We start from the raw sequence: 14,788 nt of genomic DNA, 5'->3' as shown, positions 1-14,788 counted from the left end.
CAAAGTTTGGTAAGCCTCAGAATAGGATTCTGAGATGATATGGGAATCTGAGATTCTCAAATGATAAGCCTGAGCCATACACAACCCACATAAACATTGAGAGTGAAGTCAAGTCCTCCACAGCTCGTTGGAGGCTTGAATATCTGGACAACTCTGGTTTAGTTATGAAAGTAATGGAGTCTGAACATTCAATCAATCCCATTGAACTGGCAGCGAAACAGGCAGGCATGGCTTGGGGATTTTGAAGAAAACAAGGAGTGGACAATGTCATCTCCCTGTCTTGGGGTGGGAGGGATGGTCTGCTGGGGTGGACGCTGCTGAATAATACAGTTAGGTGAGAACAGAAAGGGAACATTCTCCAGTGGGCTTAGTAGGGGTAGGTACTGGGGCAGGTGGGGACAAGAACAGATGAAAGTTAAGGGGTGAAGGCAGGTGAAGAATAGAGGCATAGAGTAGGGACATCTTTTCTGAAAATGTGGACAATAGAGGTATAAGGTGCAATTGAGGGAGCATTTGTCTGCTGGTTTATATATCTGTTTTGAAGATGACAGAGACTCTAGCATATTTAAATGTCTATCAAAAATAATTGATTAAATGTAGAGAGGCTTTATATGAGTCGAATGACACACTTTAAAAATACTAGAATATGCCACACCGCTGGACAAGTATCCTTTGATACTTTGTCTGACAGATTCCATCTTGACCCTTATTGCTACAACTAAACAAAGATAATTTCATCTGACAGGTATGTGAAGATTTCAAGAATGCTAAGTGTACGGTAGCACCACAAAAGAGAAACACCCACACGGGGATTTTTGGAGGTGAGAGAGACAAACTCCTGAACATGGGTGAAGGCACTGGCACTGGGAAGGAGACAGCCATGTGCCTCCATTGTGATGGGAAGAGAAGAGAATGAGTTTGGTCATTTGAGGCTGAGAAGTTCTCATCTGGTGATTTACATTTTATCTAAACAAAGAGGGATCTGCAATTGAGAGATGAGAGGGAAAGGGGTTCAGAAGTTGTTATTGTTTTTAAGATTTTATTTATTTGAGAGAGAGAAAGTGGAGGATGGAGCAGAGGGAGAAGGAGAAGCACACTCTGCTAAACGTGGAGCCTGACACAAGCCTGGATCCTAGGACCCTGAGACCATGACCTGAGTGGAAATCAAAAGTCTGATGTGTTCAACTGACTGAGCCACCCAGGCACCCCAGGATTCAGAGGTGATGTTGGGAGAGAGGTATAAAGATTTCAAGTGCCTATGACCAGGGTTGGCCACAAATAACAGTAATGGCAAGATTGCTGAATCCAAAGTTCTGAATCTTCATGTCATTGTGGTCATAAAATCTGAGTAACTTTGGACAAGTAGCTTAATTCCTCTAGGTCTTTGTTTATTCATGAATCAGAAGGGAATTATTTAGCATGATTTTTAGGATTTCTTGCAAGTATAAAGGTGCTGCTATTCCATGATTTCATTATACCAGTCTATTGGGCTCAAGTGAAGCACATTCTTCTCTCAAGTTCTGGGAAAAATGAGAAAGAGGTAGGAATAGGAAACCAAAATAACAGCTTGATTACTGGTAAAGCTGGAGTAGAAAATGTAGCTCAGACTACAGAGTCCAAGAGATCTCTTCTAGTCTTGTGCTTTGAATTGTATTTTATTTACTACCTGGTCCTGGCAAAGCAACTGGACAGGCATTGGCCTTTGCTTGCAAGGACAGACTCTTTCCCAGAAGGCTTATAGCATGGAGGAGAGGTAGGCCCAGGCAATTGCAGAGAGGCCATCTCTATAGAGAGAGGCCAAAGAGGGAGAAAGAAGCCACACATGGGCAATGGTTGCTTACATATTGACCCATGCCTGAAAGAGGGCAGGTGTGCTCACTCGTTTTGGTTACTATTCCTCTCAAGGGAAAATGAATGGAGGAAAGGAGGGAGAAAAGTTCCTTTCCAATACCACCAATTTAGTGGAAGTGTCTCTTTTATCATCTGAGGCAGGAGCTTGGGGAATAGAAGACAATTTGTTTTCCTTTATGATACAGGGACTAACACCCAAAAATAAATTACTTTAACTTATTATCTATAAGTTATTGTACCTATAGTAAGAATCACACAGTGTTAACATGGAAAAAAGTTTCCTGAACAAGGATAGAGTTCCAAGAACATTTTTCCAGAGTTTTCCAAATGTTCCATTTATAACTTGGATTCAGGTCAGAATTATGAGGTTTCTAAGCAACATAACCAGACAGTAAACAGAGCTTGAGTTATTTTAAAATACATTAAAATAAACAGATCCCCTGTCACCCCAGCTCTACTCGGGTCAGCTGAGGTGCGAATCTCATTTCTGATGACCCACTTTGGTGATGTTAACATATGCAATAAACATGATAAAAACCTCGTACTAGCCAGTGAGAAAAATGCAATGTGTTCAGTCATAGCTTTCTGGCCACCACCTCTCTTACATGGTATTCTGGTTCTGAGACTTTATTAGGGGGAACCTAGAAAGTAATTAGCCAAATGGACTATAAATCCCAGAATGACAGCAGCTACCTCTGAATATTGGAGGATGCTGTACAGGCCCTGCCTTGCTTGTAGAAGTAGGCAGGCACTTTCATGGTGACAACAGAGGATGTCAGAAGAGTTTTATTTTCCCTTCAAACTTCTTCCCTATTGAAATTCCTAAAAGTCCACCATCAGATGATTACATGGGGGAGTTCACGGGAGGTAAAACACTGGGGACTGCTAGTTTAAATAGGAATTTGTTACATGGAAGAAGTTACATGTTAAGTTGTTAACAATCTCTAAAACCTTAGCATGAGCCTTTGAAATCTCATCCCCCAAGATAACTAGCTGAGAGCAAGATCCTCTAAGAAAGGAGCAGGACACAAGCATTTTGAATGGCTGGGGCATGGGAGTAGCTGAGGGAAATGGGGAAGTAAGGTTTAAGAATGACAGCCTTGAAGCAGGAAGCACAAAAGGGAAACCGGGAGATGGAGTATCAGCCAGGTAATGGACATGGTGCTATTTGAGGAGATAGGAGGACATCAGTGATCTCAACCTCGGAATAAGATTAACTTTGTCCCTTTGCTCCCCCAACCATGTCAGAGATGGACAGTTGGCAACTCTCTCCTGCCTTCCAGAAGCAGCCTACCTTCTACTCCATTGTTGACCTCAATACTGGTTAGAGGCTCAGACTGGACACACTACACACACATATAAGCATAGGTACACACACAGACACACAGAACAACTATGGGAGTAAGTTAAATAGAAATAACAATGAACCAAAAAAAAAAAAAAAAGAAAATAAATAACAATGATCCCAATTTAATTCTTGATATAGAATAGAAGCTCCCCAGAATACCAAGTGGCAAATATGTCAACGGATGATGACCGATTGACTTCAGAACCAAAGTATGAATAATTATTTCCTAAAATCAGGGATACCTGGGTGGCTCAGTGGTTGAGCAGCTGCCTTTGGCTCAGGGCCTGATCCTGGAGTCCCGGGATCGAGTCCTGCATAGGGATCCCTGTGTGGAGCCTGCTTCTCCCTCTGCCTATGTCTCTGCCTCTCTGTCTCTCATGAATAAATAAGTAAAATCTTAAAAAAAATTATTTCCTAAAATCAATGCATGTTTCTCTCCTGGTACTCCCTTCTGACCACAATTTAGGGAAGCTGACATTTTATCTTGTTCTACAAAGTGCTGCCATATGTATCAGTGAACACTTTTGCTCAACTGTAAACCACAAGAGTTAAAACCAGAACTAGGCAAGACAATTTAACTCAGGCTGTAACTGAAATCCATTGTTTTTATTTCTTATTGTACTCTCTTGAGGCACTGATGAAGACATTTTGCAATGACCAGAACATTCCAATCACCAGGTCGTAAAAGCCCGGATAGCAATGGAATGGCTAGAAGACTACATCCCACAGGGCCCCTTCTCTGCCCATAATCACCACTGTACACATACCAAACCCCTACCTATGATCATGCACCCTCTGCCACCTTTCCAACACATACCCCAAAACCTCTCTCTCCCTATAAATCTCTATGTATCCATCTTGCTGGTGGAGAGTTCACATGTTAAAGCTTGAGCCTACCACCTCCATTTATACAGAATAGCATACAGAATAAATCTCTCCTTTTCTCTTTTTCAAACCTTTGTCTCTTGACTCATTGGCCTGTCTTACAACAAATTTATCTGAGTTTTGGGCAACAATGTTGGCCAACCCAGCTAGGAGTTGTGCTCCCAATTTGTCCAGCTCCCTTGGGATTTCCCAGGATACAGCAGTTGGCCATAGCAGTGCCAGGGCACATCCCTTCACTTCCTGAGTTAGCAGTTGGGATAGATTGACCAGTAACATATGGAGAGAACAGAGGCCTGGAAACCTGGAAAACCCCAGTAAATAAGCTCAAGTGATTAGAACTCTCACTTAAATGGATAATTTACCTGCAGTTTTCAAAACATTGGAAAAGAACCATGGATACATGGATTGGAGCATTAAAAAAGTATTTTCAGGGTGAGTGAAAAACTGCTCGATGCACGTTAGTAGATGGCTGTGCAACATATTTTCTGTGTGCTGGAATTGGAGACATGAATCCCCTTCTTCATTAACACTCATCTTCAGAGAACATTCTGGGCTCTGCTGGGATACAGTGGAGGGGCCAAACTAGATCCTTTAGTGCATTTAACCATGACCTGGAGGCAGTGTAAGTTTTAGAGTTAATGTTATTTCAAAGGAATTTAACATAATTATATGTTATATGTATAATTTATGTATTTCTATAGAAAGTTCCTTATATATAATTACAAAAGAGTTTAATTATATTAATTATATTTACTATGTTCTGCTTACTGAGGCAGGAAAGTGGACTCATTGAGTCTAATGATTTTATAAAGCATTTTCTAGCTTTTTATGGAAAGCGATTTTATATATATGAATATATATACATATATATCTGCCTTTCTCTAGCTAACACTGAGGTATCTGCAATATTCTATTCTTCAAGCACTTCAGCTAATTATCATTTTATTGTACAATTTGAACATATTTCTTTTAATCAGCTTATCACTGTGGCAGCTTATGCTGGATTTATTCATCTGTAGGCTGCAGAGAGAAAACCAGTGGTGTTGAGCTTCCACATGTCACTTAACCTTCTAAGTTATTTAATCTCATTTCTCAAATAGGCAAATATCTTTGTTTTTACTGAGAAAAACTTAATAATCTTGACTTCTGGAGAAGATGATGGATTAGGAGGACCAGAGCTCATCTTGTCCCACAGATACAGTTTGATAATACATACATAAGTGTAAATAACCCAAAAAATGACCTGAAGACTGACAGAACAGACTCCACAGGTAAATGTAGAGAAGAGGCCACATCAAAGCTAAATAGACCTGAGGGACTATACTGAGGGAGAGAGGGACACTGTTGGTACAGAAAGTGGAGAGAAACAGATTGTCACATCAGGGAACCCACATGGAGAATGCACATGAGGAAGACAAATCCCCATAACACTTGGCTTTGAAAACCAGAGGGGCTGAATTTTGCAAGTTCTTACAATTAGCAAAGCTTAATACCTGAAACTTATAAAATCAGTGGGCTTGGTTCTGTGAGAGGTGGGAGGGTGAGGGGGAATTGAATCTCCCCCCCTAAAAAGACAGCACAAAAAACAGCTCTGCAGAGATACAGTAGAGAAGCAGCAGTTTGAAAAACACCTGGGATTTATGGGAGAGAGATTTGCTTACTAATCTTAGAGAATGTACTAGAGGGGCAGGGATCATTGGGAGACTTCTCTGGGAACAGAGGAGCTGGCTAGTGCATGTCCCTTCTGCCCTCCAGCCTAGATGTCAACACCTGTGGGAACTAGTCTAGCACCAAAACTCTCCACCAAGCTTGCTAACAGCATACCCAATCTCTCATTCTCCTGTGGACACACCCCTCCCAGGCAGGTCTTGGTTCTAGATCAGACCCTGCAAATCTTGCTAACACCACATATCCACCACCTTGTTCTCTTGCAGTCCTGACCTCTTCAATGTATTGGCCATAGCCCACCCAAAATCATGCTAAAACTGTGGTGGTGTGCAGGCAACACCACTCCAAACTGACTCCTGCTCTGGGGAGAGGAAAAGATAACTACATGTTCCAGTCCAACTGCAGCCCCAGCAGTGGGAAAGAGGAATATGTCCTAAATGAAAGAACAGAACAATATCACAGCAAGAGACCTAAATGAAGTGGATATGAATAACATGGCAGATGAAGAATTTAAAGTAATTGTCATACAGATACTCATTAGACTGGAGAAGAGTGGAGAACCTTTAACAAAGAGACAAAAAAACATAAAAAAGAACCAGTCAGAGATGAAGGGCTCAATAACTCCAATTAAAAATACACTAGGTGGAATACATAGTAGAAAGATCCATAGAAGAATGGATCAGTGACCTGAAGGACAGAGGAATGGGAAACAACTGAGCTGAACAGGAGAGAGAAAAAATAATAATAAATGAAAATAGACTTAGAGAACTCAGTGACACCATCAAGTGTAATTACATTTGCATTACAGGAATCCGAGAATCATAAGAGATAAAAGGGGACAGAGCTGAAAACTTCCTGAATCTGGGGAAGGAAACAGAAGTCCAGATCCAGGAGGCACAGAGAGCCCCCAACAAAATCAACCCAAGGAGTCTACATCAAGACACATCATAATTAAAATGGCAAAAGATAGTGGTAAAGAGAGAATTTTTAAAGCAGCAAAAGAAAATAGTAATATACAAGGGAAAGCCCATAAGGCTATCAGCTGATTTTTCAGCAGAAACTTTGTAGGCCAGAACAAAAGTGGCATGATGCACTCCAAGTGCTAAAAGAAAAAAAAAGAAAACCTGAAGTCAGAATACTCTCTTTAGCAAGACTATAACTCAGAACAGAAGGAGAGATGAAGAGTTTATAAAACAAAAATTAAAGGAATTTATGGCCATTAAATCAGCCCTACAAGAATTGTTAAATGGTTCTCTTTGAGTGGAAAGGGAAGACCATAAGTAGGAGTAAGACAAATAGGATTAGTAAAATTAAGTATAGCTATAAAAATCTGTCAAAGGATTAATAAAATAAAAAGGATGTAAAGGGGTGTCTGGGTGGCTTAGTTGGTTGAGTGTCCAACTCTTGGTTTCAGCTCAGGTCACGATCTCAGGGTTGTGGGATCAAGCCCCTCATCAGGCTCCATACTGCCCATGGAATCTGCATGTCCCTCTCTCTTTGCCCCCCCTTCAAACAAACAAACAAACAAACAAACATCTTTAAAAAACTTTTTAAAAAGGGTGTAAAATATAACACCATATAACTAAACTGTAGAGGGAAGATGAGTAAAAAATATGTTCAAACTTAAGTGACTATGTGGGACCTAAGGAATTTAACAAAAATTCCCTACCCCTGGACGAGCAGAGCAGGACTAACTCCATTTTGTGCTACACTCGCCATCTCATGTATAACCCCCACATGACCTGCTTACTCCTTAAGGCACTCCCCCACCCTAGTCAAGCTGCTGAGCACACCCTTACTGGAAACCGGCTCATATAGGAATGTGGAACCTCTAACCCCCAAAAATGTAAAACCTGCCTTTTGCCTGCCAAACCTGCACGCCAATTCAGACCAGAGTGATAGGCTAGTTCAAACGGTCACTATAGGGTAAATTGTAATTCCATTGGCCACCTGTGTGCCGAGGGACATGACTGTGCAACTTTCTGTGTGTATTACAATCTCATTGGCTATTGGCCCCTAAAAAACTGCTACGCCTCTTAACCTCAGGGTCCAAGTCCCTGCTCTGCTGTGTCGGGTACATTTGGACCCAAGTTCGAGCTTGTAAATAAACCCTCGTGCGTTTGCATCGGTGTCGGCTCCTTGGTGGTTTCTCAGATACCTAATCTTGGGCACAACACTATCAACTTAATATAGATGGCTATATGCAGGTGATACAAACCTACTGGTAACTGCAAATCAAAAACTGGTAACAAATATGCAAAGCTAGGGGTGCCTGGGTGACTCAGTCAGTTAAGAATCTGCCTTTGGTTCAGATCATGATCCGGGAGTCCCAGGATTGAGCCCTGCATCAGGCTCCCTGCTCAACAGGGAACCTGCTTCTTCTTCAGGCCCTTACCCTGCTCATGCTCTCTCTCAAATAAATAAAATCTTTTTTAAAAATATGCAAAACTAAATAGAAAGGAATCCAAGTGTATTACTAAAGAAAGCCAGCAAACCATGAGAGAATAGAGCAAGAGTAAAAAGGAACAGAGAAGAACTACAAAAACAACCATAAAACAAGTAACAAAATGCCAGTAAGTATATACCTATCAATAATTACTTTGAATATAAATGGACTAAATGCTCCAATCAAAATACATAGGGTGACAGAATGGATAAAAAAGAAAGACCCATCTATATGCTACCTACAAGAGACTCATTTCAGACCTAAAGACACATACAGATTGAAAGAGAAGGAATGGAAAATCATTTTTTTTTAAAGATTTTATTTATTTATTCATGAGAGACACACACAGAGAGAGAAAGAGGCAGAGACACAGGCAGAGGGAGAAGCAGACTTCATGCAGGGAGCCCGATGTGGGACTCAATCCCGGGTCTCTAGGATCACGCCCTGGGCTGAAGGCAGGCACTAAACTGCTGAGCCACCCAGGCTGCCCAGAAAAGCGATTTTTAAAAAGATTTTATTTATTTATTCATGAGAGACACACACACACACACAGAGGCAGAGACATAGGCAGAGGGAGAAGTAGGTTCCTGAAGGGGAGTCTGATGCAGAACTCGATCTTGAGACTCAGATTATGACCTGAGCCAAAGGCAGATGCTCAACCAATGAGCCACGGAGGTGCCCTGGGATGGAAAGGCAATTATCATTCAAATGGAAGTGAAAAGAAAGCTGGAGTAATGATACTTATCTCAGACAAAATAGACTTTAAAACACTGTAACACGAGACAAAGAAGGATACTATAAAATCATAAGAGGAACAATCTGACAAGAAGATAAAACATTGTAAATATTTATGCACTCAAGATGGGAGCACCTAAATACCTAAACCAGCGAATAACAAACACAAAGGAAGTAGTTGATAGTAAGACAAGAATAGTACGGGGTTTTAACACCCTCTTTACATCAACCAACCATCCAAATAATATCAACAGATCATCCAAAATAGTGGTTTTGAACGACACACTGGACTGGCTGGACCAAACAAAAATATTAAGAATATTCCATCCTAAAACAGCTGAACACATAATCTTTTCAAGAGTATATTGGACATTCTCCAGAATAGATCACATATTAGGCCACAAAACAAGTTTCAGCAAATTCAAAAGGACTGAAGTACTATGCATCTTTTCTGACCACAACACTATGAAGCTGAAAATTAATCACAAGAAAAAATCTGGAAAGCACACAAATACATGGAGGTTAAATAACATGCTACTAAACAACAAATGGGTCAACTATGAAATAAAAAAGGAAATAAAAAAATACATGGATAAAAATTAAAATGAAAACACAATGGTCCAAAAATCTTTGGGGTGCAGGAAAAGCTGTCCCAAGAGGAAAGTATATAGCAATACAGGTCTATATCAAGAAACAAGAAAAATTTCAAACAATTTAACTTTAAACCTAAAGAAGCTAGAAAAAAAACAACAAAATCCACAACTGGTAGAAGAAAGGAAATAATAAAGATTAGAGCAGAAATAAACAGTATAGGAACGAAAAAAACCCAATAGAACAGATCATTGAAACCAGAAACTGCTCTTTGAAAAGATCCATGAAATTGATAATACTTTAGCCAGTCTCATCATCATAATAAAAAGTAGAGAAGACGCAAAAAGTCAAAATCATATATGAAAGGAGAAATAACAACCAACATCACAGAAATACAAAGGATTATAAGAGAACATTATGAAAAAATATTTGACAACAAATGGACAACCTAGAAGAAATGGATAAATTCTTAGAAACATAAACCTAACTTCATACCAGTCAGAATGGCTAAAATTGACAAGTCAGGAAATGACAGATGTTGATGAGGATGCAGAGAAAGGGAAACTCTGACGCTGTTGGTGGGAATGCAAGCTGGTGCAGCCACTCTGGAAAACGGCATGGAGGTTCCTCAGAAAGTCGAAAATAGAGCTACCCTACAACCCAGCAATTACACTACTAGGGATTTAAACCAAAGACACAAATGTAGTGATCTGAAGGGGCACCTGCACTCCAATGTTTATAGCAACAATGTCCACAATAGCCAAACTATGGAAACAGCTCAAGTGTCCATTGGCTAATGGGTAGATAAAGAAGATGTGGCATGTATATGTGTGTGTGTATATATATATCTGTGGTATGTGTGTATATATATATATGTATATATAAACTGATGGTTATCAGAGGGGAGGAGGATTTGCGGGGATGAGTGAACACAAAAAGGATTAAGAGTACACTTATCATAATGAGCCCTGAGTAATGTATAGAATTGCATTAGAGTATTATAGAATTACTGTATTGTACACCTGAAACTCATATAACACTATATATTAACTATACTGGAATTAAAATAAAAAATAAAATAAAAATGAAATAGTAAAAACATTTTAAAATAAAATAAAAATTTAATAATCTTTTCAAAAATTTAAATTCAATTAATTAACATATAATGTATTATTGGTTTCAGAGGTAGAGCTCAGTGATTCATCAGTCTTATATAACACCCAGTGTTCATTACATCATGTGCCCTCCTTAATGTTCATCACCCAGTTACCTCATCCCCTCACCCCTCCCTTCCAGCAACCCTCAGTTTGTTTCCTATGGTTAAGAGTCTCTTGTTGTTTGTCTCCCTCTCTGATTTCATCTTATTTTTTCCTCTCTTCCCTATGATTCTCTGTTTTGTTTCTTAAATTCCACATATGAGTGAGATCATATAATTGTCTTTCTCTGTTTGAAAAATGTAATAATCTTAATGTTTATTTAATAAATCCATGCTCTAAGTTTTTTTATACATTATCTCATTTCATATTCTAAGTAGTCAATAGGTACAATTATGATCCTAATTTCACAGATAAGGAAATTGAGGCACAGTGAGATTAAATAAGTTGTACAAAATCACACAAACAGGAAGTGGTAAGTCAGGGATCTATATGGAGGCACTCTGAGCCAGAGGCTAGATGGCTGCACTGTAAGGAGCTGATCTAAACCCTTCATTCACTAGGTCTGTAAGTTACAGGTCACACATATAGGTGATATCTTATTAACGAGGACCCAATATGAGATTAAAATTCAGAGCTCAACTTCCGGGCAGGTACCTGACTCTAGGTTTAGTTTAGATTCTAGTTTGGAAGGAGAGAAGAAAAGAAGGGAGGGTGGGAGGATGAGGAGAAGGAAGGTAGGGATGAAGGAAGGGATGAAGGGATGAAGGAAGGAAGGAGGATCCATAGATCAGTTAATGGTTGATAAATCAAATGATTGGTTAATAGATGGATAGAAAGATTTTATTGACCACTCTCAGTATCTCTACCACAAAGCAGTTCTAGCCTACAGTAGTTAATCAGTTATTGCTCCTTAAGCCATGAAAAAAATATGAAGACAGGCTATTAATACCACCTCTGAGGGTCCTCAAATTTAATGTAACTACACATGATGCTGTTATGTGCCTTCCAGGAGGCCCACAGTTGAAGGAGGGGCAAGAGGTTTGAGAAGGTAAGCTGCCTTTCCAGCACACCCTCAGAGATTCCTTTCCTAAAGAAGAGCTGACTTTTTTTTTTCTCAGTCTAAATTAGCTCACCTATTTTGGTTTTTGTTTCATTTCATGAATTTTTTTTAAAAACTTAAAAATTTGTAAATTTTAAAATATCACTCTCTTTGGATGATTTATGCAGGAAATCAAATCTCTTTGCTTTAGCTCAGTTTGTATTTTCCTCAATTTAATTATCTTAGTCACATGCAGTCCTACTTGCAGACCAGCTCCTGCTGTAGTTTTTAATTAATGAGGTCACAGACAAGAAAGGTCCTTATTGTGCTGTATCATTTTCTGTTAGGTTCTAAGTTCCCCAAACAACACAGATCAGGTTTGAACTCAGCATTTTGGGTTGCATTCCAACTCTTTTTGACAAGTTTTACATTTATTTAGTTATATCTAAAGTGTTTTAGGAAACCAGAAGGAGGTCTCTAGCCACTGGCAGAAATTGTGGAAGCATAATTTACTAAAATATTTACATGTTTTTTTCTCCCTGAATTTTCCCTCCCTCTCAATTTGCTAAGATTACCTGAACATACTGGAAGTCCACCTCAGGAATTTTTGTAATAGGGAAAGCACATGCACTAGAAGCTTTTGGCTTTCACAAAAGCTCAAAACCCATTGATAGGATAATGCAGGGTATCCAGAGAAAGAGGGGAAAGAGAGAAGGTTCTGTTGAGAGCAAGGGAAAGATATACAAGAGAGAACTGGGTATTGGAAAGAGATGAAGGGCTAGGGGTCTGGCACATTTCCCTCTGCTTGCCTATGAGATGGATTTGCAAGGGGACTGGTAACTGACTTCCAAGAAGTGGTACAGGAAAGTGGCCACAAATGAGGGTGGCTGCATGGGACACTGAGAGAAGCAGACCCCAGATTGTGGACCAAAACACCCTCCACTGTCACAACAGGCTTTGGAGATGGTAAAGAGAGAGGGATCTCCCTGCAAGTCCCCTTTTACTCCTACCCCTGGCTCTTACTCCCCACCCCACTCCCATTCTATGGAGAGCCTTCCTACTTACTGGAATCTTGCTCTGCCTTCAAATCTTGCTCTGGTTTGAAAATCTGAAGGGATTACCAAATCCTCTCTTCTTTGGTAAATTTGTTCCATCAGCTCTGGTTCACTTGTTCTGCTCATCCTCAGAACTCTTCCTTACTTACAGACATTTGATGACTTATTGTCCTAAAGTTTTCTCTCATTTATTCATTGAAAAGATATTTATTGTTCTAGGCACTGGGGAGGCTATCATGGACACAGGGAAAATAATCTTGCCCTCATGACACTCACATTCTAGGTGGGAAGAGACAAAACGATAGCTCCTGCTCTTTAGTGTGTGCCAGGCTCTTGACTGAATCTAATTATACGTTATGAGAAGGGAAATGTCATACAACACTTAGGTAGGGATAGCTCTTGGACTACTCTTTTGAGGAGAAATGGTGTATTGCAAACTCCTCAGAATACACTGGAATATCTAGGCCTCCGAGGCAATTAAGGAAAGATGGTCCACATATGTCAGGCAGGATTCTATAAATCTCCAATCTCAAGCACAGTGAGATCTCAGATTTTTTCCATCCTACAATTTGTATTTTATCATTATTATTGCTAAATACATAGAATGTAAATATTGAGTTTGGTGTATTTCCTTTGACCATAGAGCTGAAGAATCCTAGAGTTGTACAATCCTCCTAGTGGTGAGTAAGAAGGCCATTGGTTTCTGAGGTGCTTATAGGGTAGATGACCCTTCTTCATGTACAAGAAATATCTTTCCTGCTTCAGCTTGAATATGTCCTTGGTTAAAGGAACTTTTTATACAGGAGTCAGGAGTTGGCAGATCCATTATGGCTAAATATCTTCCCAGGCCTAAGTGAAGCATTGGTTTGAAAATCTGGTTTTCCTGCCAACAGAAAGATAAAACATGGAAGTAAGGCAAATCATAATTGGGTGGTCTTTTTCCAAATTACTGGCATTGTCAAAAAAATTTTTCCCCATAATACTGGAGGCCAAATATGTCCCTAGAGAGAGGGATTTTGGATCCACAGGGAGTAGTAAAGATAGAACAATAGATTGATGGTTTCTAAGAAAAGCAATTATCTTACATTTGGTATTAGAATCACTTGGTTCAGACCACTACTTATGAACCATTCTTCCTGTTGATGATTATCATTTTGTGAGGCAGAGATCTCAACCATGGAATTAGGAATTGTCTTATTTATTTTTCTTATAATGGTGTGTCAACAGAAAAGAAAGAAAAGTCTGGAAGAAGCAGGGTAGTGGGAAAGAGATATTTGTAATCATTAACATGGTAAAGAAATAATTATGGATCTCAAACAGACCCTAGAGGAATACCAGATGTTACTAGCAATTGAGAGGAAACCTGGGGGCTAGATATGTGAAACAGGATCTATCCTTGCCAATGCCACCCTTTGAGGCTTCAAAGAGGAAAATTAGAGCTTTCAAAGCTTCGCTTGCGAGTTGGCATGTAGTATTTTGTTTTAAAAAAAGAGAAAGGGAAATAATGTATAAAGAGACTCTTTTTTCCTTTGTGCCTGCATTTTATATTATAGGAAGTTTCCTACTCAGAAAATTAAGCTAGGATTGACTTCCCATTTTTAAAAAAGTCAATTGTTTGAGGATATGTGTCAAAAAATGAGATTTTATCATCTCTTGGAAAGCTGATCCAAGACAAACTGTGTCCTTCAGTACAGTTACACACCAGATAAATGGGCCTAGAAGAATGACAAGGATGACCGTCTTATATCATTTCCACTTCAATTTTATTTAATACAAGATGTTTTATGGCCACATTTTGGGGTCCTTGAGCTTCCTTTGGCTACATGTAGATTAAGGGACAAAAATGAAGGGAAGGTGTTTCAGGTTGCCCTTTAAGTAGTATGAATGACAGGGTGGACAGTAGATACAGCAGAGCTCAGCAAATGCTAGCTATTCTGGAATGTGCCATTTCTGTCCTGGCATAATAATGCTGGGTTTTCTTAGGAGATCTTGTCACTCTACCTGCTGGGCAGC

The 14,788-nt window shown here is 39.5% G+C and overlaps 2 long non-coding RNA genes across 4 annotated transcripts in view; one reads left to right on the top strand and one right to left on the bottom strand.

Moving 5' to 3' along the window:
• The window catches only part of LOC144320661 (uncharacterized), a 134,766-nt gene that overhangs the window by 78,994 nt on the left and 40,984 nt on the right, over nucleotides 1-14,788 (top strand). For 2 of the 3 annotated variants that reach the window (XR_013386261.1, XR_013386262.1), the window contains exon 2: nucleotides 746-821. This is a non-coding gene — a long non-coding RNA (uncharacterized LOC144320661). Of the gene's footprint in view, nucleotides 1-745; nucleotides 822-5,225; nucleotides 5,356-14,788 lie in introns of those variants that run through there. The other variant, XR_013386263.1, reaches the window with a different exon arrangement.
• Nucleotides 13,376-14,788, bottom strand: part of LOC144320662 (uncharacterized) — a 183,828-nt gene continuing 182,415 nt past the window's right edge. Inside the window, exon 11 of the long non-coding RNA XR_013386281.1 lies at nucleotides 13,376-13,658. This is a non-coding gene — a long non-coding RNA (uncharacterized LOC144320662). The remainder of the gene's footprint in view (nucleotides 13,659-14,788) is intronic.

Source organism: Canis aureus, chromosome 9 (assembly GCF_053574225.1).
Source record: "Canis aureus isolate CA01 chromosome 9, VMU_Caureus_v.1.0, whole genome shotgun sequence".
NCBI lineage: Eukaryota > Metazoa > Chordata > Mammalia > Carnivora > Canidae > Canis > Canis aureus.
Note: the sequence above shows the minus strand (reverse complement) of the source record. Positions and strands in the feature narration are given on the sequence as shown.